We start from the raw sequence: 26,850 nt of genomic DNA on the forward strand, positions 1-26,850 counted from the left end.
TCCAAGCTAATTAGGACAAGGTGCGGGCACTATTGGTAATCTATGCATGAGGCTTGCAACTTATAGGATGTCTTATACATAACGCATATGAATTATTACTACCGTAGACAAAATTGCTTCTATGTTTTCAATATGAAAAGCTCTAGCACAAAAATAGTAATCCATGCTTCCCTCTGCAAAGGGCCATTCTTTTACTTTATGTTGAGTCAGTTTACCCACTTCTTTCTATCTTAGAAGCAAACACTTGTGTCAACTGTGTGCATTGATTCTTACATGTTTACTTATTGCACTTGTTATATTGCTTTATGTTGACAACTATCCATGAGATATACATGTTACAAGTTGAAAGCAATTGCTGAAACTTAATCATCCTTTGTGTTGCTTCAATGCCTTTTACTTTGAATCTATTGCTTTATGAGTTAACTCTTATGCAAGACTTATTGATGCTTGCCTTGAAAGTACTATTCATGAAAAGTCTTTGCTATATGATTCAGTTGTTTAGTCATTGTCTTTACCATTGCTTTGAATCACTTCATTCATCTCATATGTTTTACAATAGTATTGATCAAGATCATGTTGGTAGCATGTCACTTCAGAAATTATCCTTGTTATCGTTTACCTACTCGAGGGCGAGTAGGAACTAAGCTTGGGGATGCTTGATACGTCTCAATCGTATCTATAATTTCTTATGTTCCATGCTTGTTTTATGACAATACCTACATGTTTTGTTCACACTTTATATCGTTATGATGCGTTTTCCGGAACTAACCTATTGTCGAGATGCCGAAGGGCCAGTTGCTGTTTTCTGCTGTTTTTGGTTTCAGAAATCCTACAAAGGAAATATTCTCGGATTTGGACGAAATCAACGCCCAGTATCTTATAATTCCATGAAGCTTCCAGAACACCGGAGAGGGGCCAGAGGAGAGGCCCAGGGCCACCACACATGGTGGCGGCGCGGCCCAAGGGGGGGCGCGCCCCCTGTTGTCTGGCTTCCCCAGACCCCCTCCGACTCCGACTCTCCGCCTATAAAAGCCTTCCTGGCCTAAAAACTTCGGAAGAATAAGCCATGGGACGAGAAAAGTTACGCAGCCGCCGCCATCGCGAAGCCAAGATTCGGGGGACAGAAGTCTCTGTTCCGGCACGCCGCCGGGACGGGGAAGTGCCCCCGGAAGGCATCTGCACCGCCATCTTCACCGCCATCGCTGTCTCCATGATGAGGAGGGAGTAGTTCTCCCCCGGGGCTGAGGGCTCTACCGTAGCTATGTGGTTCATCTCTCTCTCTCCCATGTGATCTTTATGTGATCATGAGCTTTGTGATCTAGTTGAATATCATCTATGTGCTACTCTAGTGATGTTATTAAAGTAGTCTATTCATCCTTCATGATGTAATGTGGACAGTGCGTGCATCATGTAGTACTTGGCGTATGTTATGATTGTGATCTCTTGTAGATTATGAAGTTAACTATTACTATGATAGTATTGATGTGATCTATTCCCCCTTTCATAGTTGATGTTGACAGGCGCATGCTATATTAGTACTTGGTATAATTGCGTTGGTCTATCATGCACTCTAAGGTTATTTAAATATGAACATCGAATGTTGTGGAGCTTGTTAACTCCGGCATTGAGGTGCTCTTGTAGCCCTACACAATGAATGGTGTTTGTCATCCAACAAGAGAGTGTAGAGAAAGTAGTATTTGTTTATTCAGTTATGTGATCAATGTTGAGAGTGTCCACTAGTGAAAGTATGATCCCTAGGCCTTTTTTCCAAGCACTGAAACTCCCTTTATTTACTGTTCTATTGCATGTTTACTCGCTGCCATCTTTATTTCAGATTGCTATTACCACTCATATTCATCCATATTACTTGTATTTCACTATCTCTTCGCCGAACTAGTGCACCTATACATCTGACAAGTGTATTAGGTGTGTTGGGGACACAAGAGACTTCTTGTATCGTGATTGTAGGGTTGCTTGAGAGGAATATCTTTGACCTCTTCCTCCCTGAGTTCGATAAACCTTGGGTGATTCACTTAAGGGAAACTTGCTGCTGTTCTACAAACCTCTGCTCTTGGAGGCCCAACACTGTCTACAGGAATAGAAGCGTGCGTAGACATCACTCTTCTACCGATCTCGGCTTTCATGACCTTCTCCTCCAGCACCATGGAAAGAAAACGAGCTCCATGATATTACCAGCTCCATGGGTTCGATACTCTTCTATTTGAAACTAACTACTTCCACTCGTACACTTGCAGACATCAGTTCCCGATGAAGATTGGAGGGGAAACGATGCTCGAGCCAATCCTAGTTGCACCTCCGACTTCAACATCTTCACCATCGTCGTCATGATGAAAATGCAGCGGTCCATCTAAGGACTATGTTTTTTTTTGCAGTAGCTTGATTAATTTGTGTATATGTTCTATCATGTTTATAACCATATGAGAAATCCTATATCAACACGGAAATTTTCCCTGTGGGGATGGGTATCCGCGGGTATCGCTCCCGATAGTGGCGGGGATGGGGCATTTTGTACCCATGGGGATGCCGGGGCGGGTACCCGTTAGCTGGTGGGTATAGGGATGGGGGCGATTTGGCCCCATGGATACCCGGTAAGTGACCATAGAGTGTAGTATAAGATGAAACCCTAAAATTGACTCATTCATTTTCCCCCACCTCCAACCGCCACTCCCTTTCTCAACTCTCTCTCTCTCTCCCAAATTTTAATACTTCCCATCTCTCAATTGTAGGCCACCTTCATCTTCTCTGTCCCCAACTCACTGGTCCGTGCACGAGCAGCAAGGGAACTTGACGTGATCAAGCGCCTTCCTTGTCCGTCCACGAGCAATAGGCGACAACAGGGAGTCGGTCGACCTCCTATATCCCAGCAGCCCTCGATCTCGTCGTCGGCAAGGAAGGAAGACCTCGCCGCCGGCGTCATCTCGAGCATGTCGTCTCGCACCTCAGCCTGTCATCGGCGTTATCCCGTATCAACATCAGCTCTCTGTGGCACCGTCCCGCATCGGCAACTGTCCAGGTTGGATTCGGCATCGAGGTCCCCATGGATACCCGGCGGGTACCAGTACCCGATCTTGATGGGGGCGGGGGCCATTTTCGCCCCGATAGCGTAGCGGGGACTAGCGGGTATCGGGGCGGGGACGGCGGATTCATCCCCGGTCACCCCCCCTCCCCGTTGCCATCTTGAATCCTATATGATTATAGATATATTCGTATTATCATGTGGTCAGTGGATCTATGAGAAGACTTTTGTGATGCAACTTTAGTATGTTTTTGATGCATACTATTACCTCGTTCACGTATACATGTTTTCATCAAACTTGTATACTAGGGCACATGAGGGGGGACATGCGCGTGAGAAGGAGTAGTACTTGTATTATACACATGGAAAGTCAAAAAAAATTGGTGGAAATTATGGATTTTGTCTATCTTGCACTACTTCACTAGGGATAATGGGAAGGCGGTGTCCTAAATTGTTTGGTGACAACAAAAGTGGTATTGTGTTTTTTAAGCATGCACATGACTTTATACAACATCATGTCATCACTTAAGGCAATACTATGTGTTGTCACTTAAAAGTGCCACCACTTAATTCTAATCATCCAAACAACCTAGTTTCTTAGGAGAGTATTAGATAGACTAGGATGCATAGGCGCGGCGGCACGCCGCGCCCGTGGTGTTCATCTTTTGCCATGCATATACATAGTTAGTGCGAATTACTTTTGGAATGTACATATGATCGTTTGCTTTGAGAAGTGTGGCAAAGTAGGTTAGTTCTCTCGCCATATACATCTTTCTACTGGATTTCCAAATCGTTAGCGGCGGGTCTTTCTTCTTCTGAGCGAGCTGCGGAGCTACTTTTTCTTTCTTTCATTCCATCTATCTCTGTATGCTTGGGTGAATGGCATAAGCGGATTTATATGCCCCGGTGCCAGAGCCGGTACATGTTCTTCCTGGAGAAGGCTAGGCTCCACCGATTCATCTTTTTACTGGCAGAGCCAGACGGTTTTCACTGATTTAATAAGCAGAAAGGCGAGGCAGGCTATGCAGGGTCGGTGGAGGGGAGCTGGCGACTCGGCTTGCTGTCGAAGATGGTGTTCTTGCTTGGTGCAGGGGCCTCCGCGTGGAAGTTGAGATCGAACTTGCGGGCTCAGCGTAGGAACCTGGTGCTTCAGCCTCTTGCCGATGAGAATGAAAATAAACAGCGCCATGCTTACTGTCTCTGTCTTCTGCTGCCCCAAGATGGTGGGAGGGGATTTGAGACTCTGGCTGCTCGTCGAAGAAGTCGTTTCGCCATCTGCAGGCTCGTCGCAGGTGGTCTGGTGCTTCTCGACGACGAAGAAATTAGTGTAGTGTCGTGGTCACGTCCCTGCCTTCCGCTGCTGCAGGATCGTCGGAGAGGACCTGAGGCTCCAACTGCTCGTCGAAGAAGTCGGTGTCGCTGTCTCCATCTGCGCTTTCAGCTGCTTCAAGGTTGTCGGCGGGGACCCGAGGCTCTGTCAGCTGGCGACGTCTCCGTCTCGGCCTTGTGCTGCTGGCTCGTTGTTCTCTAATGGGATACCCAACGGGATAGGTATTTGGCTGGTAGTTCATTGCAGTGGCTCAAAAGTGGTCACTGCTGGAAAACTGTATCGAGGCTTGCTTAAGGCTCCATCTTCAATTTGTTCAGCCAGATGAGAGTAAAAACCTGAACCTTACAGGGAAACCAATAAAGTCAGCAGGTCCCACAGCACGGGTGAGTTTTGACTCACCTTACCTGAGATCAGAACTTCTAAATTTAATCTCTACGCTCCTAGATTTTTGAGAAAATGTTATCAAGCCATTGTTTCGCTGGTTACTTGTCACTTGTCAGACCAAAACATAAAATTACTCTTAACTACCAACTTGGAATTTATTGCGGAGAGTATACAGGTATAATAAAAAAATGGTATATTACAGTGCCATGAAACACAACTCCCTACTTGAGATCATCAAGTAATGGGAACAAAATAAATGTCTGTTTTTCTTAAAGATGGCATCAACAATTTCTAACAAAGTTATGTATCTTGTATGGCGATTCGCTGAGTGAAGAAAGTGAGAGAATAACAAATAGAATACTAAGGGGTTCATAACATACCTGGAGGGCAATTAATTCGGAAGAACATCTCTTTAATTTTCTTAAAGCGAGCACTAACTATTTCTCTGACGATCCCTGGCCTTAGAACATCACCTCAGAGAGAAGTATGTTGCGAGTGAAACGATTTTTGTACAACCATTTCATAACAGGTAACAACAGCAGTCTCCACAAAACATTATTATGTGTTGCAGAAGTCCATAATAAAGAAACCATACTTCCTACTCTGGTATATAGGAATCGGAAGTCTTGGAGAAGCTCCCGAACCTGATCTGAAAAAGACTACTGCCCAGATCGATCCATGTTGAGTCCAGGGCTTCAGGAGGTGACATGCCTGAATAAATACTGGCTGCTGCCGGACGCACGCGGTGAGAGGTGGCCATCTAGCATCGGCAAACACAATTCGATCATGAGTTGGGCATAAAAAGGTAGCTATCTATTCAGAAAGGAAATAATACATGAAACAGTAATATTACTTGAGTTCTCCATCTCCATACAATTATATGTACATATGAATTTTTTTTTTATAGGATGCCAATTAGGTCATCAACAATTCACACAATAGAAAGGAAAGTCGTGGCAGGAAGGTAGGCAGGCACATATCAAAATCCAGGAACCTAGTTCGCCATTCATTAGTAGTAGGAAGAAGATTTACGAACCAGAATTGCTTAATTACTGGTGTGGAACTTACTGAAGCTAGCTTCTGAAAAAAACTTACTAAAGCTATGGATTATAGTCTTACCTTGATGATAATCATTTCCAAATGAGACAGAGAGAAGATCAGTTGCTAAATGAGCTAAAACCTGCAAGTTCAAATGGCCTCACAACTTTAAAAGAGATTCAAATGGAGAAGTAAAACATTACACTACAAAAACATATATAATATGCGGAAACTTATATCGAAAGTACATGAGGAAATGTAGAAGTAGCTACATATGTGCAGTTTATGTTAAACAAAGCTAATAAGTTGCACTTTTCATTATCCTACACAATGGCGAAGACAATAACGAAGAGAAACTATAGCTTAATTTTTAAGTAGCGTAAGTTCAAATCACATAAATGTACAAAAACTGACTCCTGAAATTAAAGTGAGGAGATACAGATGTGTCTACAGTTAACATATTTTGCAAACAGACATGACTGGTGGTTTAACACGTTAATCAAAAAACAATGTTATGCACCACCGGGTAATCCTTAATTGTACACTGTCAAATTTCCGTACTCATAGTAATGAACCAACACTATTAAATATTTTCACCAACCCCTTTTATTGCTTCAGAAGGCAAGTGAAAATTGCTTTACAGGTTCAGTATTAAATGGATCACGGTTGGGACTCAAATAGTATGTATCACTTGCAAGCAAAAACTAATACACTGAAATATTATTGTACTGCTGCATGTGATTGTCTGATTGAGCAGGTATGATTTTCTCTTGTCGGAGAATAAATACAGCAGAAGATAAATAATTGGTGGAGCTTTCTATCCAGTTTCGTTTGAAAAAATGAAGCAAGAAGATTTTGACTATTTAATGGAAATCAGATAAGTTTGAAGGCACTCTGGTCATTTTGTCAAGTCATGTTCCTGGAAAGTGGAAACATAGCGCATGGCATGATAAGTGAGCAAAATGTAGAGAATGTTTTCCGGAGGTAACTGAAAAATAACATGTACTATCTGCCTCCACTTGACAATAATTACGGTGCCACACGGGAATTACTTGATTCACACAGGACTGTAGATAAATTGCATAACTGAAAGAATGATTACCTGCATCCATCCCTAGATTGGATACTGACACTGCTTCTCCAGCAATTACACCAAGTGAAATCTCATCTATTTCCTTCCATCAGCCAAATAACCTAGCACCATATCAATTTGAGGAAAAAAACAGAACCTGCAAAAAAAAGCAGCAACATGGTTTCAGTAAATAAAATTAGAGAAACACAACAGCTGCATATGTGAAACCTTTCATCCAATCCTTTGCGAAGTACACCGTAAAGAGGAAACATGGCGAATGGGGTCGGGATGCACCGGCAATGTGATGGCAAGAGAAAACTGACCTGCACCGGATTTGGTCACGGTGGATGGAGGACTTCGTCTCCCCCGGCACCGCAGTAGGGGAGGAAGGTCCAGACGCAGCGGCATGTCTGCGGTCGGCACCAGCAGATGCGCCTCGGCGGTGGCTCACCGTCACGCCGTATGGCCACCAGGGCGACAACTTGCAGCAGACATTCTAGACGGACCAGCGCACGTGCCCGTTGTTTCTCCTCAAACTCATGACGGCCACAGAGACGCTTGTGTGCGAGATGGCCATGGGCCATCGGGCCTTGTCCGCGTCGCCCTGGAGTGCGAGCATGCCATGGTCGGCGCCATCGGGATGAGGCTGCTGGAGAAGAGACGCCGAGATCCTGAGAAGCCACCGTCGCTGGGGCTGGGCCGCCACGATGGAGGCGAGACGACATAGTCGCCGGCCGGGACGACGGGGAAGGCGCTACCACCGCCACCTCCGGGGAAAGACGCCCCTCACGACCTCGCAGTTTGACCAGCACATCAGCCGGGAAGAGGAGCCCGCGTCGTCAGATGGGGAGGCCACAGCGACAGAGAAATAGGAAGAGGAAGGGAAGGTGGACGCCGGCGTGGGAAGGAGTGGCCGCCGGGGCTGGGGAGAGGCCGACTTCCACGGGGAACTGGAGGAAATTTTAGAGCAGCTCCACTTCAGGTATGGAGATTGGGCAGGCATCAGGCATGGGCACAAACGTGGAGGCTAGTGGAAGAGAAAGAAAAATATCAGGAGATGATTCGGGAGACAAACTGGATCACCGCTTTGACCGTATATAATGGGTTAAAGACTCACCGCTTTGATCGCGTGAAGAGTTTGGTTAAGCCACAGGAACCGGTAAAAAAAAAGGAATTAATTGGTAGACTGGGAAACTGTTAACAGTAAATGCTACAAATTGGTTGTTGCCGGTAGCCGGTTGCCCAACCCCTTGAAAAGAAAAGAAGGAAACAAAACATGAAAGGCTTAAGGAAAAATTACGGTGCACGTGTCGGTCAAGGAAGAAACTTAAGCGATGAAAAATTCTTCATCTACAGTGCTCCGATCAATTAGAGAACGCTAAATTGTCCTTCTTTTATATAGGGTATAAATGTGTTACATAATCTCTATTTTATAATCGTGATGACTATATGACTGTGAATCAAATATTACATAGAAGTTGTGTTGCATTTATGTTTTGTAGAAGAGCTTATTTTGTGCCACTATGTTGACCAGAGAGGTCAAATATTGCCATGAATTAATTCATATCCACGTTTTATCATTAGAAAACACTTCTACATTGTTGCACACCCACATTTTGAATTATAAAAGTTCCTAATATACAAAAAGATATATTATATTCATATTTATAGTTTCTACATCGCTTTTTCATTATCAACATATGCACCGTGTTGCCTAAAAACCACCACAGTTAAGTTGGGGACACAATATACCTTCTTCTTGTTTTGAAGGTATGTATGAAGTGGGAGATATTGATCAAGAGATTTCATGTGATCGATTTTCAACCTGAGTCATTCTTGTAGGGAAAGGGTATTTGTTGCAACACTCTGCGGTTTGGAGTCTTAAATAATTGGTGTACATTGTATATTGCCATCAAAACCTCATTCTAGCGTTATTGTTGGTGACACTCTTTGGAAACCTTACAAGATCCCAAGTCAACGTCTATTTTTGGCGATTGGCTTGTGAGCTTCGATTTCTCCTTTTATATTCTGCAAAGTTGTTTAAGTTTTCTTGTTATTTTCTGTTCTATGTTGTTGTCATAAAAGTGAAAATAGACAAAACTGTGTACCTTTATTCGATGTTTGCATTACATTTATCATATAAAAACATACAAAAAACAGTGTAGCTTTTATTTCTTTGCAATTATGGGTCAAATAAATCATACCAAGTTGTGTGATTTCACTAATATGCCCAATGCACAATTTATATCCCATCTCATTACATCCCCTAAACTTAGCGTCATTTGAAGTTAGTCCTAGGTTACTAAAGTTAATATGTAAAGATCAATTTAGACACAGTGCTAGTGAAGATGTTTCTACGCATTTGCATGAGTTCTATGAAATGTGCGATATGCAATTTTTTTAGAAATGTTGAAAATGATATCATTAAGTTTAAGCCATTCCCAGTTTCTTTGAGGGGTAAAGCAACAGAATTAATGGCTATTACCTTTAGCCAATGGTAGTGTCAACTCCTAGGATAACATCAAAGAAGTTTTTACTAAGAAATAGTATTCACCTGTCAAGATTTTTACAAAACAAAAATAACATTTTTTCTTCAAAGAAAAATGATAATGAACATGTAGCTCTTTTTCTGAGGGGAATGAACATATAGCTGTAGGTTGGAGAGAATTAAAAGGATTGTGGTCACAAGTACAGTCTCCTACATTTACTGTAACCACATGTCCGTTCAGGTGGTTGTGAACTTGTGATCAACAAAAGATCGGCTTCTATACAAAGTAAAAAAAGAAGTTCTGATAGCACTTTAACACAATTTAAAAAATTTGCTATTTCTTACGTATTCACCTGCATACCCATGAATACACATATGCCCACCCATGCATGGAGCTAATGAATGGACGGGGCTACACTCAATCAACAATGATTTAAATTATATATCTAGAAGTATGCTAACTTGTGCTAAATGTGGTGTGTATTCAAGACTAGAACTATACCATAAGCTAAAGTCATTCTAGAAAATATGCGTCTGTTTCTGATGACCCGTTAAACCAGCAACTCCATTTCCACGTGCTTCCCCATACCATTTAGCAGAATCAGATTACCAGACTGATATAGACACTAACTCGAACATCTAGTTTAAAGCAAGACTAGGAAGTATTACACGGCGGCGTGCCAATATGGTTATCATGAGGGGATTAATAAAGAACAGTAACATTAGTTACTTGAATAAAAGAGGTGATGGATAATTTAGGTTTTTTTTTTGTGTCGAAATAGATGTGGAAAAGGTAGTAGTATTCATGTATGGAAATCATGAGGCAAGATATTAATATCATTTTCAAATAGAAGAGGCGATAAATGGTGAAGTATTTTGTTTCTCGCAGTTATGAATAGGCGGTCTATAAAACTTTTACTTGGGGGCTTAACAAGACGGAATAAAACTATGTTTTACTTGTTAAACACAAAGCCTATAAACTAGGGTTTGCCTATGTGCACCAACAACCTATGCTAAGCAAGATAAGCAACAAGGTGATAACAAACTAGATATAGAACATCAAGCACGAAAGTTATCACAATGTAAAGCGCATAGGTAAAAGAGCTCGGGCTAAGAAGTAACCGGTGCACGAGGAGACGACGATGTATCTCAAAGTTCACACCCTTGCGGGTTCTACTCTCCGTTGGAGCGGTGTGGAGGCACAAGGCACTTCAATATGCCACTAGGGCCACCGTATTCTCTTCGAGCCTTTCCCACCAAAGGGAAAACCACCAAAGAGACCCTTGAGGGTGGTCACCGTACCCGTACAAGCTTGGGGAAAACACCCAAGTATCAAGCTTGAGGCAAACTCCACAACACCAGAGGCTCTCAAGTACAAGGCCACAGGCTACAACGCACCACACACGGCTACGAGGCCACAAAGTGTAACACCCCAACTTTTGCAACCATGATTAGTTGTTCTTAGTGCAAAAATTAGGGGGAACAAAAACTTTTTCTAAAGACTAATTAGATGAATTGCCTTGATCTGTTTGTTAAGATGAATTGCCTTGATCTGCTGATAGGTGAATTGTCTTCATTTGCTTGTTGAGTTTTGTCTTGAGCTACCCCCAACGAACAACACCTCTAGTGGTAAGACAAGCAACTCACTAATAAAACACATGTGTGGCCCTGGAAAATTCTTTTTCTTTCTTTACCAATGCATAAACCCCATGCTTGGTGTTTTCCCCATAAGTACCTCAACACACTATTTCTAGTCTCCAGAAAAATAGTGAAGCTATGGTCACTCTTGTATTACCCTCTTGTATTACCTTAACATACTCTCTTTCAAATAAATGAACCTTTTGACCTAAACCCCCAAACCACTTTTTGTTTTGTCCTTTGACTCAAAATCCAAATTCAAAGGATTTTGTCGAAAAACCTTCTTTTAATTTTGACTATGATCATATTTGATCACGGTATCACAAAAGAGTTTCTAAAAGACATAGTTTTACTTTGGCACAAAGTATTTACTAAATGGCTTACCCTTACTTAAGTGACTTTGAAAATCTTGTGAAAGCCTTTGTATGTAGTTTTGGTTTCTTAAATATATAAAATGGAATGATCCATATTTTCTATTTTCTCTATGGATCATTCACTCCCCAAAACCCTCCTTTTTCTTTTCTTCAAATACTTCAAGTAAGGTTCTTATTTTGACTTAAATCTAATAAAGGCCATATTCACCACAATAAAATTTGAGGACTATTTGATCTGTGATGAAATACCCATGGCATTGTCTTGCCACTAAAACATCTCAATGATCCCTCCTTTAACTTCACCATCAATGCTTGATCTGGGTAGTTGATCAGTTGTCCAATGATGACCCACAAGTATAGGGGGTGTATCGTAGTATTTTCGATAAGTAAGAATGTCGATCCCAACGAGGAGCAGAAGGTGTTGACAAGCAGTTTCGATGAAGGATTCACTGTAAATGCTCACAGACAAGTATTCAGGGGGTTTTGATGTAACAGTTGAATAAAGTACGAGTAAGTAAAGTGCGAGAGTAACAATTGCAGCGAGTGGCCCAATCCTTTTTAGCACAAAGGACAAGCCGGTTTGTTTACTTATAATGACCAAACGTTCTCGAGGACACACGGGATTTTAGTCTAGTGCTTTCGCTACATACGGCTAAATAATCTTCATTGTTATGATAAGTGTTGTGTGGGTGAACCTATGCTAATGTACCGCCCTTCCTAGGACTAATACATACTTGTGATTATACCCCTTGCAAGCATCCGCAACTACAAGAAAGTAATTAAGAATAAATCTAACCACAGCCTTAAACTCGAGATCCCGTTTATCCCTCCTGCATCGATATACCAACGGGGGTTTAGGTTTCTGTCACTCCGGCAACCCCGCAATTGGCAAACGAATACAAGATGCATTCCCCTAGGCCCATAAATGGTGAAGTGTCATGTAGTCGACGTTCACATGACACCACTAGAAGAATAACACCACAACTTAAATATCATACCATTGAATATTACTCAACCATAGTTCACTACTAACATTTAGACTTCACCCATGTCCTCAAGAACTAAACGAACTACTCACGAGACATCATATGGAACATGATCAGAGGTGATATGATCATGAATAACAATCTGAACATAAACTTGGTTCAATGGTTTCACTCAATAGCATCAACAACAAGTAGAAATCGATACCGGGAGAGTTTCCCCTATCAAACAATCAAGATCAAACCCAAATTGCTACGGCGGTGACGGTGTCCAGCGGTGGAGACGGCGGTGATGATGGTGGAGATGATGATGATGGTGATGGAGATGATGTCCAGCTCGATGACGGTGACGATGGCGTCGATTTCCCCCTCCCGGAGGGAATTTCCCCGGCGGATTCCTGCCCGCCGGAGAGCTCTTTTCTCTCTGGTGTTCTCCGTCCCGCAGAGGCGGCTGTAACTCTTCGCGAGGTACCCTCTGTGGCTTAGGTTTTCGGGACGAAGGGTTTTCGCGAAGAAAAGGAGGCGAAAGGGGCTGCGAGGCCCCCACACCACATGGTGGCGTGGCCAGGCCATGGGCCGCGCCGCCCTATGGTGTGGGCCCACCCTGGGTCTTCTCAGCTCCTCCTTCTGGCTTCCTTCGTCATCTTGAAAAATAGGATTTTTGGTATAATTTCCTTCCACAGTTGATCTTCCGAAATATTGCGTTCTGACGGTGCTTTTTCCAGCAGAATCCTGACTCCGGTGCTCGAGCCTCCAATAATGATGAAACATGCAAAATAGATGAAATAACATAAGTATTGTGTCCCAATATGAAATATATCAATGAATAACAGCAAATTATGATATAAAATAGTGATGCAAATTGGACGTATCAACTCCCCCCAAGCTTAGACTTTGCTTGTCCCCAAGCGAAACTGAGCTCGGTAAACAGGACCACATGTTTATAGAGTGAAGAGTCGATAAATAAAATACGGACAAGAAGCATCATACTCATTCACACAAGACATTATAGTAAACAACTTCCTCATATAACTCAACTTGAAACAAGTATAAGGTAATCACAAATAAAGGTGCATAAGAAATCATAGTTGGTGATGGCAAACTTCGTTCTTGGTCAGAGAACAATTAACAGATTATACTTATCTCATTGAGCAGCGCTCTCATGTTAAAGTTTATATGGCACAACTTGCATACTCAATCATAATGGTCTCTTCATGATCATTGATAACTTGCAAAGCTATATTCATTCAGATAAAACTTGTACTAAATAAGGAAGAATAAAAGACATGACGAAGCAAATCACAATATAATGGTTTGATCACAACTACTCAAATGCTTGCTTGAGATGGAGGGAAATAGGTTTACTGACTCAACATAAAGTAAAAGACAGGCCCTTCGCAGAGGGAAGCAGGGATTAAATCATGTGCTAGAGCTTTTTCAGTTTTGAAATCATATAAAGAGAATAAAAGTAACATTTTGAGAGGTGTTTGTTGTTGTCAACGACTGGTAGCGGGTACTCTAACCCCCTTGCCAGACAACCTTCAAAGAGCGGCTCCCATATTATTTTCATTTTATGTGGCACTCCTTCCAACCTTTCTTTCACAAACCATGGCTAACCGAATCCTCGGGTGCCTGCCAACAATCTCATACCATGAAGGAGTGCCTTTTTATTTTAGTTTTATTATGATGATGACACTCCCCCCAACCTTTGCTTTCACAAGCCATGGCTAACCGAATCCTTCGGGTGCCGTCCATCAATCACATACCATGGAGGAGTGTCTATTTAGTTTTAATTAATTTGGGACTGGGAATCCCATTGCCAGCTCTTTTTGCAAAATTATTGGATAAGCGGATGAAGCCACTAGTCCATTGGTGAAAGTTGCCCAACAAGATTGAAAGATAAAACACCACATACTTCCTCATGAGCTATAAAACATTGACACAAATAAGAGATACTAAGTTTTGAATTGTTTAAAGGTAGCACATGAAGTATTTACTTGGAATGGCAGAAAATACCATGTAGTAGGTAGGTATGGTGGACACAAATGACATAGTTTTGGGTTAAAGTTTGGATGCACGAGAAGTATTCCCTCTCAGTACAGGTCTTTGGCTAGCAAGGTTAATTAGCAAGCATAAGAGTCGAGGGAAACAAACAAATATACATGTGATAGAAACAATCATGCACCTTCCTTGTAAGCACAAACAATTTTAACTTCAGAATAATAAGCTATGAGCTAACAAGAAAGAAAGACAATGAAACATCTACATGTATTTCTCTTTTCTACTTAAACCTCAAAGTGTTGTTGCTATTGACCAATGCTAAGTTTGCCAAAACCAAATAGATTTATTCAATGCTCCCAAAGTGATACCAATACTAATGACAAGGTAAATCATATAATAGAGATTGCAAACTAAAATAAGATGTGCAATATGTAAATGATAAGACTTCTCATTAATATTCTATAACGATAACTCACACCAAGGGATACATAGACAACCAACTAAAGGAGAGATACTTCCAACTGCAACCCATCTTATATGATAACTTCCCTACTCATGATATGACACTACTTGACAACAAAAGTAAAAGGTAGTGATGATGTGATACCGCGGCACTCCCCCAAGCTTGGAACAAACCAAGGGGATGGCAATACCGATGATGAATTACTCCTTCGGCGATGGTGGTGATGAATTCCTGACAAGCTTCTCAATAAGCTCCTGAAGCTCATCAATCCTGTATGTGAGATTGCGAATCATCTCTGAATTATGCTCGACGCGGTTAAGGAGTCTGTCCGACGGCGAGTCCCAGCTCTTGGAGTTATTTCCGCACTCTTCAGCCTCAGGCTCCTTCCCTCCTGCAGTGTTAGAACGATCTATATCCCACTGGCTAGGCAATGCTGCCTTTGGAGTCCCTTCAATTTGATTATTAAAAATTAGATTGTGGAAGGGATGGTGAATGCATGATAGAGATGTTTTCGGAGCTAGGTAATGACGTGGAACCGCTCCTCCAGTGCGAATTCTTGCGCTCTTGTTTGCACTAAAAGGGTTGTCCACCACCTTGATGCTTGCGATGGTAGCACGCGGGTGTGCGCGTGAATCTTCCTCCACCTCTTCTTCATCCTCTTCCTTGACGTCCTTGTCTTCCTCTTTCCACCCAAGATCTCGATCATCTTCATCCGGAAACTCCTTGCCCTTGTTCTTGGAGACCATGGTGCTTCTAAACTGAAAACAGATCCTGGCAGAAACAGCTCGAAACAAAACACGTCGAGAAAACGATATACGGACCTCTAGGGGTCCGGGGGATTATATAGCAAAAAATTTCACGACAAACGGAAAGTACCAGATCGAACCAGAGTCGGAAAGGGGCGACGGGGCGGCCAGACCATAGGTCGGCGCGGGCCCAGGTCAGGCCGCGCCGCCCTATGGTGGCACCCCCTCGTGCTCCTTTCCACTTCGTTTCGAACTCGTAATTTTTCATATTTTCCAAAAACAGCAAAAATATTGTTCGGAAAGTAAATTGCGTACTTTTCATTACCCGTACTGTTACCTATTCAAAGTCGAGTTCTGGCGGACTGTCAATTTGCCCTTTGATAAAAGCTTCCGGTGTTTCCACTTGAATAATATCAACATCAACATTATAGGAATCACCTGAGATATAATGCTTGTGTCGTTATCCATTCACCACTTGCGTAGCATTGCCTTGGAGAGAGCTAATTTTGATTGCTCCTGAACGATACACCTCCTCGACAACATATGGTCCTTCCCATTTCGAGAGTAATTTCCCTGCAAAGAATCTGAGGCGAGACCGATACAATAGGACTTTATCCCCAATATTAAATTCTCTTTTGATAATCCTTCTATCATGCCATTTTTTAACTTTCTCTTTAAAGAGTTTAGCATTTTCATAAGCTTCACTTCTCCATTCATCTAGAGAACTTAATTGCAACAACCTCTTATCACCGGCAAGTTTAGGATCTTTATTTAATTCTCTAACAGCCCAATAAGCTTTGTGCTCTAGTTCTAAAGGTAAATGACAAGCTTTCCCATAAACCATTTTATAAGGTGACATTCCCATGGGATTTTTATAAGCAGTTCTATAAGCCCATAGTGCATCCTTCAATTTACTAGCCCAATTTTTTCTAGTTTTATTAACAGTCTTTCCCAAAATAGATTTAATCTCTCTATTTGATAATTCTACTTGACCACTAGTTTGAGGATGATAAGCGGAAGCAATTCTATGATTAATACCATACTTAGCAAGAGTTTTTCTAAAACCTCCATGAATAAAATGAGAACCTCCATCAGTCATAATATATCTAGGCACTCCAAATCTAGGAAAAATAATATCTAAAAGCATTCTTAAAGAGGTCTCACCATCAGCACTTTTTGTAGGTATAGCTTCCATCCATTTAGTAACATAATCAACAGCAACAAGTATGTGAGTGTTACCTTCTGAAGACGGAAAAGGTCCCATGAAGTCAAATCCCCAACAATCAAACGGTTCAATAACAAGAGTATAATTCATAGGCATTTCATTACGTCTGGAGATATTACCAACCATTTGGCATTCATCACAAGATAAAATAAACTTTCTCGCATCCTTGAAGAGAGTTGGCCAATAAAAACCTGATTGTAGAACCTTTTGCGCGGTTCTTTCTCCGGCGTGATGTCCTCCATAAGCACTACCATGACATTTACTCAATATCTCTTGTTGTTCATATTCGGGAACACATCTTCGCATAATGCCATCCACTCCTTCTTTATATAAGTGTGGGTCATCCTAGAAATAATGCCTCAAGTCATAAAAGAATTTCCTCCTTTGCTGAGCTGAAAAGGTTGGAGGCAAGTACTTGGAAACAATAAAGTTAGCATAATCAGCATACCAAGGACTATCTCGCGAGCTCACCTTTATTACAGCCAATTGTTCATTTGGAAAACTATCATTAACAGGAACAGGATCATAAGCAATATTTTCCAATCTAGACAAATTATCAGCAACAGGATTATCAGCACCTTTCCTATCTACAATATGTAAATCAAATTCTTGCAAAAGAAGTACCCATCTAATAAGCCTCGGCTTAGCATCTTTCTTTGTCATAAGGTATCTAATTGCAGCATGATCAGTATGAATCGTAACTTTTGAATCAACAATATAAGATCTAAATTTATCGCAAGCAAAGACTACAGCTAATAATTCTTTTTCAGTTGTAGCATAATTTCTTTGAGCAGCATCAAGGGTTTTACTAGCATAATGAATAACATTCAGTTTTTTATCTACTCGCTGTCCAAGAACAGCGCCTACAGCAAAATCACTAGCATCACACATAATTTCAAATGGTAAGTTCCAATCTGGAAGTTCAACTATAGGAGCAGTTGTTAAGGCTTTCTTAAGAGTTTCAAAAGCTTCCTTACAATCATCATCAAAAACAAATGGTACATCTTTTTGAAGAAGATTAGTAAGAGGCTTTGAAATCTTGGAGAAATCTTTAATAAATCTCCTATAAAACCCAGCATGACCAAAGAACACTACGAATACCTTTAACATCCCTCGGATAGGGCATCTTCTCAATTGCTTCAACTTTAGCTCTATCAACTTCAATACCTCTCTCAGAAATTTTATGTCCCAATACAATTCCTTCATTAACCATAAAGTGGCATTTCTCCCAATTAAGAACAAAGGTTAGTTTCTTCACATCTCTGTAAAACTTTATCAAGGTTTCGCAAGCAACTATCAAAAGAATTCCCATAGACGGAAAAATCATCCATGAATACCTCTACAATACTCTCACAAAAACCATGAAAAATAGCAGACATGCATCTTTGAAAAGTAGCAGGAGCATTACATAAACCAAAAGGCGTACATCTATAAGCATAAGTTCCATAGGGACAAGTGAAAGTGGTTTTCTCTTGATCTTTAGCTTTAACAGCAATTTGTGAAAACCCAGAATAACCATCAAGAAAACAAAAATGAGTATTTTTAGACAATCTTTCTAGCATTTGATCAATAAATGGTAAAGGGTAATGATCTTTCTTAGTAACTTTATTAACTTTTCGAAAATCAATGCACATTCTATACCCTACAACTACTCTTTGAGGGATGAGCTCATCATTATCATTAGGCACAACAGTCATTCCTCCTTTCTTGGGAACGCAATGCACAGGACTAACCCATCTACTATCAGCAATAGGATATATAATACCAGCTTCAAGAAGTCTTAATACCTCATTCCTTACCACTTCCTTCATCTTCGGAATTAGACGACGCTGATGTTCAACAACAGGCTTTGCATCATCTTCCATATTAATAGCATGTTGGCAAATAGAAGGAGAAATCCCTTTCAAATCATCAAGAGTGTAGCCAATAGCTCCTCGGTGTTTCTTCAATATTTCCAATAACCTTTCTTCCTCAATCTCTGAAAGCTTAGAACTAATAATAACAGGATATATTTTCTTATCATCAATATGAGCATATTTAAGATTATCAGGCAAAGGCTTTAAATCAAAAACAGGATCTTCCTTTGGTGGCGGTGTTGTACCCAAATCTTCCACCGGTAAATCATGCTTGAGAATAGGTTGGCGAAGAAAAATTTCCTCAAGCTCATCTCTTTCTTTCCTAAAAACTTCACTCTCGCTATCCTCCAAATGTTGCTGCAAAGGATTATTAGGAACAAGAACAATAGATGCACATTGTTCCATTTTAAAATCATTACTAGGCAAATCAGCTTTATAAGGAGTTTTGGTAAATTTAGAGAAGTTAAACTCATAAGATTCACCAGCAAATTTAGTCAAAATTTTCTCTTTCTTGCAATCTATAATAGCTCCACAAGTAGTTAGAAAAGGTCTACCAAAAATAATAGGACAATAATCACTAGCAGCAGAACCAAGTACCAAAAAGTCAGCAGGATATTTAATCTTACCGCATAAAACTTCCACATCTCGAACAATACCAATTGGAGAAATAGTTTCTCTATTAGCCAGCTGAATAACCACATCAATATCTTCAAGTTCACAAGAATCAATTTCATGCATAATCTCCGTGTAAAGCTCATAAGGAATAGCACTAACACTTGCACCAATATCACATAATCCATAATAGCAATGATCACCAATTCTAACAGATAGCATAGGAACACTAGCTTGTTTGGGTTTATTAGGATGTGAAACAATATTAGAAGCATCTTCACAAAAAATAATATGACCATCCTCCACATTTTCAGTCACAAGATCTTTAACTATTGCAACAAAGAGTTCAACTTTTATTTGTTCTTCAGGTTCTACAGGTTTCTTTTCACTTTTATGAACCGCACTATTTATAACAGAGTACTCCTTCATTTTAGCAGGGAAAGGAGTTTTTTCAATATAAGCTTCAGGAATAACATGATCAGCAGTTTCAACTACAACGCATTTATTAATAGATGAATCAATTTTATCTTTATACGGTTCATGATACTTATCAAAATTCTTCTTTGGCAATTCATAATGAGAGGCAAAAGCTTTATAAAGATTTGCAGCAACTTGAGAATCAAGACCATATGTAGCACTCATATTACGAAATTTATCAAGATCCATAAAAGCTTCAATGCATTTATAATCATAAATTATACCTGATTCTCTATCCTTGTCGTTCTCCCAACCTTCAGTATTTTCTTGGATCCGATCAAGAAGGTCCCTTTTAAACTCTTCTTTGTTGCGTGTAAATGATCCAGAACAAGAAGTATCCAGCAAGGTCTTGTCTTGAAAAGAAAGTCTTGCATAGAAATTATCAATAATAACATTACCAGGAAGCTCATGAATGGGGCATTTGAGCATTAAAGACTTCAATCTCCTCCAAGCTTGGGCAATAATCTCTCCATCATGAGGCCAAAAATTATATATGCGATTCCGATCCTTGTGAATTTCACTTGGAGGATAGAACTTAGAATAAAACCGGGGCACAAAATCATTCCATTCAAGAGAATCCCCATTATCCAAGAATTTATACCAATGCGCCGCCTTACTGCACAGCGATAAAGAGAATAGTTTCTTCCTCACTTCATCCATAGCAATACCTGCACATTTGAATAACCCGCATAATTCATGCAAAAACAAGAATGAACACCAGGATGGACAATTCCATCCCCTTCATAGCGGTTATCCATAACACGTTCAATAATTTTCATAGGTATTTTATATGGTATCACTTCCTCACCTGGCGCCTCATCCACTACCGTTGCAGTAGTAGTAGATTTCCCAAATAAAAATTGAAGAGAAGATCTCTCCATAATGACTTATAGCAGCAAAGCGGAAATAAAATCAGCACAAACAAGAAAGGTTTTCCTTACCAATTCCACTTACCAATAGCGCTTCACTCCCCGGCAACGGCGCCTTAGAAAATAGTCTTGATGACCCACAAGTATAGGGGGTGTATCGTAGTATTTTTGATAAGTAAGAATGTCGATCCCAACGAGGAGCGAAGGTGTTGACAAGCAGTTTCGATGAAGGATTCACCGTAAATGCTCACAGACAAGTATTCAGGGGTTTTTGATGTAACAGTTGAATAAAGTACGAGTAAGTAAAGTGCGAGAGTAACAATTGCAGCGAGTGGCCCAATCCTTTTTAGCACAAAGGACAAGCCGGTTTGTTTACTTATAATGACCAAACGTTCTCGAGGACACACGGGATTTTAGTCTAGTGCTTTCGCTACATACGGCTAAATAATCTTCATTGTTATGATAAGTGTTGTGTGGGTGAACCTATGCTAATGTACCGCCCTTCCTAGGACTAATACATACTTGTGATTATACCCCTTGCAAGCATCCGCAACTACAAGAAAGTAATTAAGAATAAATCTAACCACAGCCTTAAACTCTGAGATCCTGCTATCCCTCCTGCATCGATATACCAACGGGGGTTTAGGTTTCTGTCACTCCGGCAACCCCGCAATTGGCAAACGAATACAAGATGCATTCCCCTAGGCCCATAAATGGTGAAGTGTCATGTAGTCGACGTTCACATGACACCACTAGAAGAATAACACCAGAACTTAAATATCATACCATTGAATATTACTCAACCATAGTTCACTACTAACATTTAGACTTCACCCATGTCCTCAAGAACTAAACGAACTACTCACGAGACATCATATGGAACATGATCAGAGGTGATATGATGATGAATAACAATCTGAACATAAACTTGGTTCAGTGGTTTCACTCAATAGCATCAACAACAAGTAGAAATCGATACCGGGAGAGTTTCCCCTATCAAACAATCAAGATCAAACCCAAATTGCTACGGCGGTGACGGTGTCCAGTGATACGTCTCCGACGTATCGATAATTTCTTATGTTCCATGCCACATTATTGATGATTTCTACATGTTATATGCACACTTTATGTCATATTCGTGCATTTTCTGGAACTAACCCATTAACAAGATGCCGAAGTGCCAGTTCCTGTTTTCTGCTGTTTTTGGTTTCAGAAATCCTAGTAACGAAATATTCTCGGAATTGGACGAAATCAACGCCCAGGTTCCTATTTTGCCCGGAAGCATCCAGAACACCCGGGAAGGACCAGAGGGGGGGCACTGGGCCCCCAGACCATGGCCGCGCCGGCCTATGGTGTCGTCGCCCCTTCGACCCTCCTGCGCCGCCTCTTAGCCTATTTAAAGCCCCTGGATCGAAAACCCTGATACGATTGGCGAAAACCACAGAAACCTTCCAGAGCCGCCGCCATCGCGACGCCAAGATCTGGGGGACAGGATCTCTGTTCCGGCACGCTGCCGGAGCGGGGAAGTGCCCCCGGAAGGCTTCTCCATCGACACCGCTGCCATCTCCACCGCCATCTTTATCACCGCTGCTGCTCCCATGAGGAGGGAGTAGTTCTCCATTGAGGCTCGGGGCTGTACCGGTAGCTATGTGGTTAATCTCTCTACTATGTACTTCAATACAATGATCTCATGAGCTGCTTTACATGATTGAGATTCATATGAGTTTTGTATCACTACTATCTATGTGCTACTCTAGCAAAGTTATTAAAGTAGTTCTATTCCTCCTGCACGTGTGTAAAGGTGACAGTGTGTGCACCGTGTTAGTACTTGGTTTATGCTATGATCATGATCTCTTGTAGATTGCGAAGTTAACTATTGCTATGATAATATTGATGTGATCTATTCCTCCTACATATGCATGAAGGTGACAGTGTGCATGCTATGTTAGTACTTGGTTTAGTAGTGTTGATCTATCTTACACTATAAGGTTACTTAAACATCTACACCCGGGTGCATATGCACCCTTTATTTGAAATGCATATTGAACATATTTTAAAATGTTAGAAAAATACAAATAAAAATTCCCCGTGTATACCTTGACATATTACATGTTTACAAAGTTGTTTCAGCAAAAACCGATATGTTTCGTGCCTTGTGCAAAAAAGACAAATCTTTGGTGCTAAAATAGTCTATTTTTTGAGGCATTATTTGTCTTTTTTACACAGGGTAGAAAAATTGTTGGTTTTATGTGAAACTTTACGTGCACACATAGAACATGTCCCTCTATATGCTAAATTTTTTTACTAAATTTTTTATGTTTTGGAAATATGTTTTATACATACCGGGTGCATATGCACCCGGGATCAGATTTGGTTTTCCGCTTAAACATGAACATAATTGTGGAGCTTGTTAACTCCGGCATTGAGGGTTCGTGTAATCCTACGCAATGTGTTCATCATCCAACAAAAGTGTAGAGTATGCATTTATCTATTCTGTTATGTGATCAATGTTGAGAGTGTCCACTAATGAAAGTGTAATCCCTAGGCCTTGTTCCTAAATACTGCTATCGCTGCTTGTTTACTGTTTTACTGCGTTACTACTGCTGCAATACTACCACCATCAACTACACGCCAGCAAGCTATTTTCTGGCACCGTTGCTACTGCTCATATATATTCGTACCACCTGTATTTCACTATCTCTTCGCCGAACTAGTGCACCTATTAGGTGTGTTGGGGACACAAGAGACTTCTTGCTTTGTGGTTGCAGGGTTGCATGAGAGGGATATCTTTGACCTCTTCCTCCCTGAGTTCGATAAACCTTGGGTGATCCACTTAAGGGAAAACTTGCTGCTGTTCTACAAACCTCTGCTCTTGGAGGCCCAACACTGTCTACAGGAAAGGAGGGGGAACGTAGACATCATCCAGCGGTGGAGACGGCGGTGATGATGGTGGAGATGATGATGATGGTGATGGAGATGATGTCCAGCTCGATGACGGTGACGATGGCGTCGATTTCCCCCTCCCGGAGGGAATTTCCCCAGCGGATTCCTGCCCGCCGGAGAGCTCTTTTCTCTCTGGTGTTCTCCGCCCCGCAGAGGCGGCTGTAACTCTTCGCGAGGTACCCTCTGTGGCTTAGGTTTTCGGGACGAAGGGTTTCGCGAAGAAAAGGAGGCGAAAGGGGCTGTGGGGCCCCCACACCACATGGTGGCGCGGCCAGGCCATGGGCCGCGCCGCCCTATGGTGTGGGCCCACCCTGGGTCTTCTCAGCTCCTCCTTCTGGCTTCCTTCGTCATCTTGAAAAATAGGATTTTTGGTATAATTTCCTTCCACAGTTGATCTTCTGAAATATTGCGTTCTGACGGTGCTTTTTCCAGCAGAATCCTGACTCCGGTGCTCGAGCCTCCAATAATGATGAAACATGCAAAATAGATGAAATAACATAAGTATTGTGTCCCAATATGAAATATATCAATGAATAACAGCAAATTATGATATAAAATAGTGATGCAAATTGGACGTATCATCCAACAAATGAATCATATACCCAAAGCCATCCAACTCTACTCAAGAAAAATCTTTTTGGGCAACCATCTCTAACATCACCCTTGACCTCGGTATTCTTGCATGCCACTCTCTTCTTGCTCCTTGGGGAGAGTAAAAGAGGAAGCCAACTATTCCCTTGCGTCACCAACCTAGAACCCTAACTTTTCTTTGGGTTTTGCTTTGTAGTCAACCCATCTACCTACAACCTTGAGGAGGGGATCTATACCCTTTTTCTCATCTCATAATATTCCTATCTATGGAATTATTTATTTCTTTCTACCTAATGTTTGAGATGGTGAATTCATCATTTCATGCATTTCACCAAAATCACTATGTGATGGGCCATGACCACACCTAGCCTTAATGTCATTTGTGATCTAGCAATCTCCCAAGAACATCACTCCTTTTCTTTGTCTCTCTACCCTCTTTTTTTTAAGGATCACCTTGACATCACCACCATTCCCATCCCACCTTATTTTACTTTTTTTTTCAATTATGGCATCTTACTTGTTCAACACCACCATGAACCTTCTGTCCCTACTCCTTGTTTTTGTATCTCAAGATGACACCATCAACATCATCACCTTCCTTTTCTTCCTCCATTCTTTTGCCTTTGTCCCATCTCTTCTAAATCATGCCACATGGGCATGCATACCATTGCATGGCACCATGCCCTCTTCTCTCCACCCCTAAACCATCTCTCTCTTTTCTTCTCCCTCTCTTTTTCCTTGCCAAACCCTAGGAGGGCACCACCCCCTCTCTTTCCTTCTTCTTCCCTTTTCATGATCAGAGCCAAGTGCCATGCACTTCCCTCTCTCTTGCGCCCCCTCCAACCCTTTGTCCCAGTCCAGGGACGAGCCTGGACCCCTCTCCCTTCCTCCACAGGCCCCAAAACGGGCAGCCCAACATCCCACCATAACCCTAGTCGCTAGAGGGAAAACGCTCCAGAACCTCCCGCGCGCATGATGCACCCTTACCGCTCGACCCCTCCCTCTTTCCCGCGCCTGCGCCCCACCCTGCTGACGCCAGCACCTCCTACGTCACCCTCCAGCGCCCCCTGACGTCAGCCCTCGCCCTCCGGTTGGCTGAAGCCACCGCCCACGCACCACCGTCGCTCCTCGCTGGACTATAAAAGCACCCCCGCCCCAGCCTTCTCCTCTCACTCCCACCACTCCTCTCCACTCCACACCACCCCTCTCTACCTCCTAGAGCTCCCCCTGAGCACGCCATAGCGCTCCCCTGGCCGCTGCTCACCGGAGCGGACCACGCCGGCATGGTTACCGCAAGGATGGCGAGCCAAGCTGCGCTCACCCCGGCCCCGTTTTCCCCTCCCTCTCCATTCCATTAAGGTTGCCATGTTCTGCCCACCCTGACACACCCTTTTCCCGTGCCCAGAACCGCCGGTAGCCGTCGCCAACCTCGCCGGACCGAAGGCTGCTGCAAGCGCGGAGACGTCGGGAGGAGTTGCTGCGGAGAGAGAGGAGGAGCTGGACACGCTGCTGGACCGCCTCAACACGCCGCCGCCTCGCCACGACCCCGCCGTCGCCCAGATCCCGCCAGCGGCCGCCGCCGGTAAGCCCCTGGCCGCCCACTCTCTCCGTTCTGCCGAACGCCTGCGTGCGTCTCGCAGGAGGACGACGCCCCGACCATGGGCTGCATGGCCACGTTGGCCATGCAACTGCCTGGCCCACCTGGGCCCCTCCCCCCTTTTTGTTTTCTTTTTATTCCCCCACGTCCACCTAGAGATCACCCTGGTCCGGCCCAATTTCGTTTCCGCGCGGCCCAGACCATTCCCGCCCATTTTCAAAGTTTAAAAAAATAATTCTGTTTTGTCTCAAAAAAAACCAGTGGCACTAAATTGCTTATATCTCCAGATCCAAAAACCCAAATTGGATGAAACCAATTGCGTTGAATCAGAAATTTCATTAGCTTTCCAATTCCACTGATCCCATATTTTTAGGATTTTTGTACGATTTTTGGTGAATTAAACTTGTTCCTTGTGTACTGCAGACTCTAGCTAATTCATAAAATTGTGGGATTAATAATTTTGGGTGAATCCAATTAGGTTAGTCTTGTTTTAATTCTGGACATCTATTAAAAATATTTTTAGTCTCTGTTCATGCATATTTGTTACTGTTTGTGTTATGTGTGTGTCACATGAAATGTTGTACCAAAACTTTTGTTTATTTAAAATCTTTGACCAACTCATTTTATTTAAAAAAATAGTCAACCTATGTTTTATTCTTGCAAAACAAAACCTCTGCAACTTAACCTTAGACCTATTGTTTTGCTTAAGTTTTCAAAAGAGTGTAGCATATTGTTTACCTCCTATTTTTGTATAGTGTCTATTAGCCAAATAAACTAGGAAAATGATTTCGTACTTTTCCAAAAATGTTTAAAAATAAAATATGAATGCTTTTGATGCCTAACCAATGCACTTGTATTCTTTGTGGTGTTATCTACCAGGGGGTACTTAGTTTGTGCCATGGTGATACCGAGAGATGCAATTGCTAAGTATGATGCTCTCATACCCCTTTACTAGGTAAATAAAATGGGTTTTCTTTTAGTTGCTTTGTAGTATCCTTAAGTACTTTGCATGTTAGCCCTTAGTAAGGTGGTTAGCTTTTGATTGTTGATTGTTGCATGATTGTTATGTTGGTGCAATGTGTTGATTGTGTTCCTTTTTTTCCGGCGATAGATGCGAACAATTCGG

General features: G+C 41.9%; 1 long non-coding RNA gene across 3 annotated transcripts; it reads right to left on the reverse strand.

Annotated features, from left to right (window-relative positions):
• Positions 1-3,555: 3,555 nt before the first annotated feature.
• Positions 3,556-7,913, reverse strand: LOC127296004 (uncharacterized). 3 transcript variants are annotated; one of them, XR_007848216.2, is made up of 5 exons: positions 7,185-7,913; positions 6,892-7,018; positions 5,871-5,931; positions 5,132-5,511; positions 3,556-4,702 (listed from the first exon to the last, which is right to left on the reverse strand). It is a non-coding gene; the product is annotated as an uncharacterized lncRNA (long non-coding RNA). The 3 variants fall into 3 exon arrangements; XR_007848217.2 differs by having other exon boundaries at positions 3,556-4,708; XR_007848215.2 differs by having other exon boundaries at positions 3,556-5,511.
• Between the last annotated feature and the right edge of the window lie 18,937 nt (positions 7,914-26,850).

The sequence above is a fragment of the Lolium perenne genome, chromosome 4, assembly GCF_019359855.2.
Source record: "Lolium perenne isolate Kyuss_39 chromosome 4, Kyuss_2.0, whole genome shotgun sequence".
NCBI lineage: Eukaryota > Viridiplantae > Streptophyta > Magnoliopsida > Poales > Poaceae > Lolium > Lolium perenne.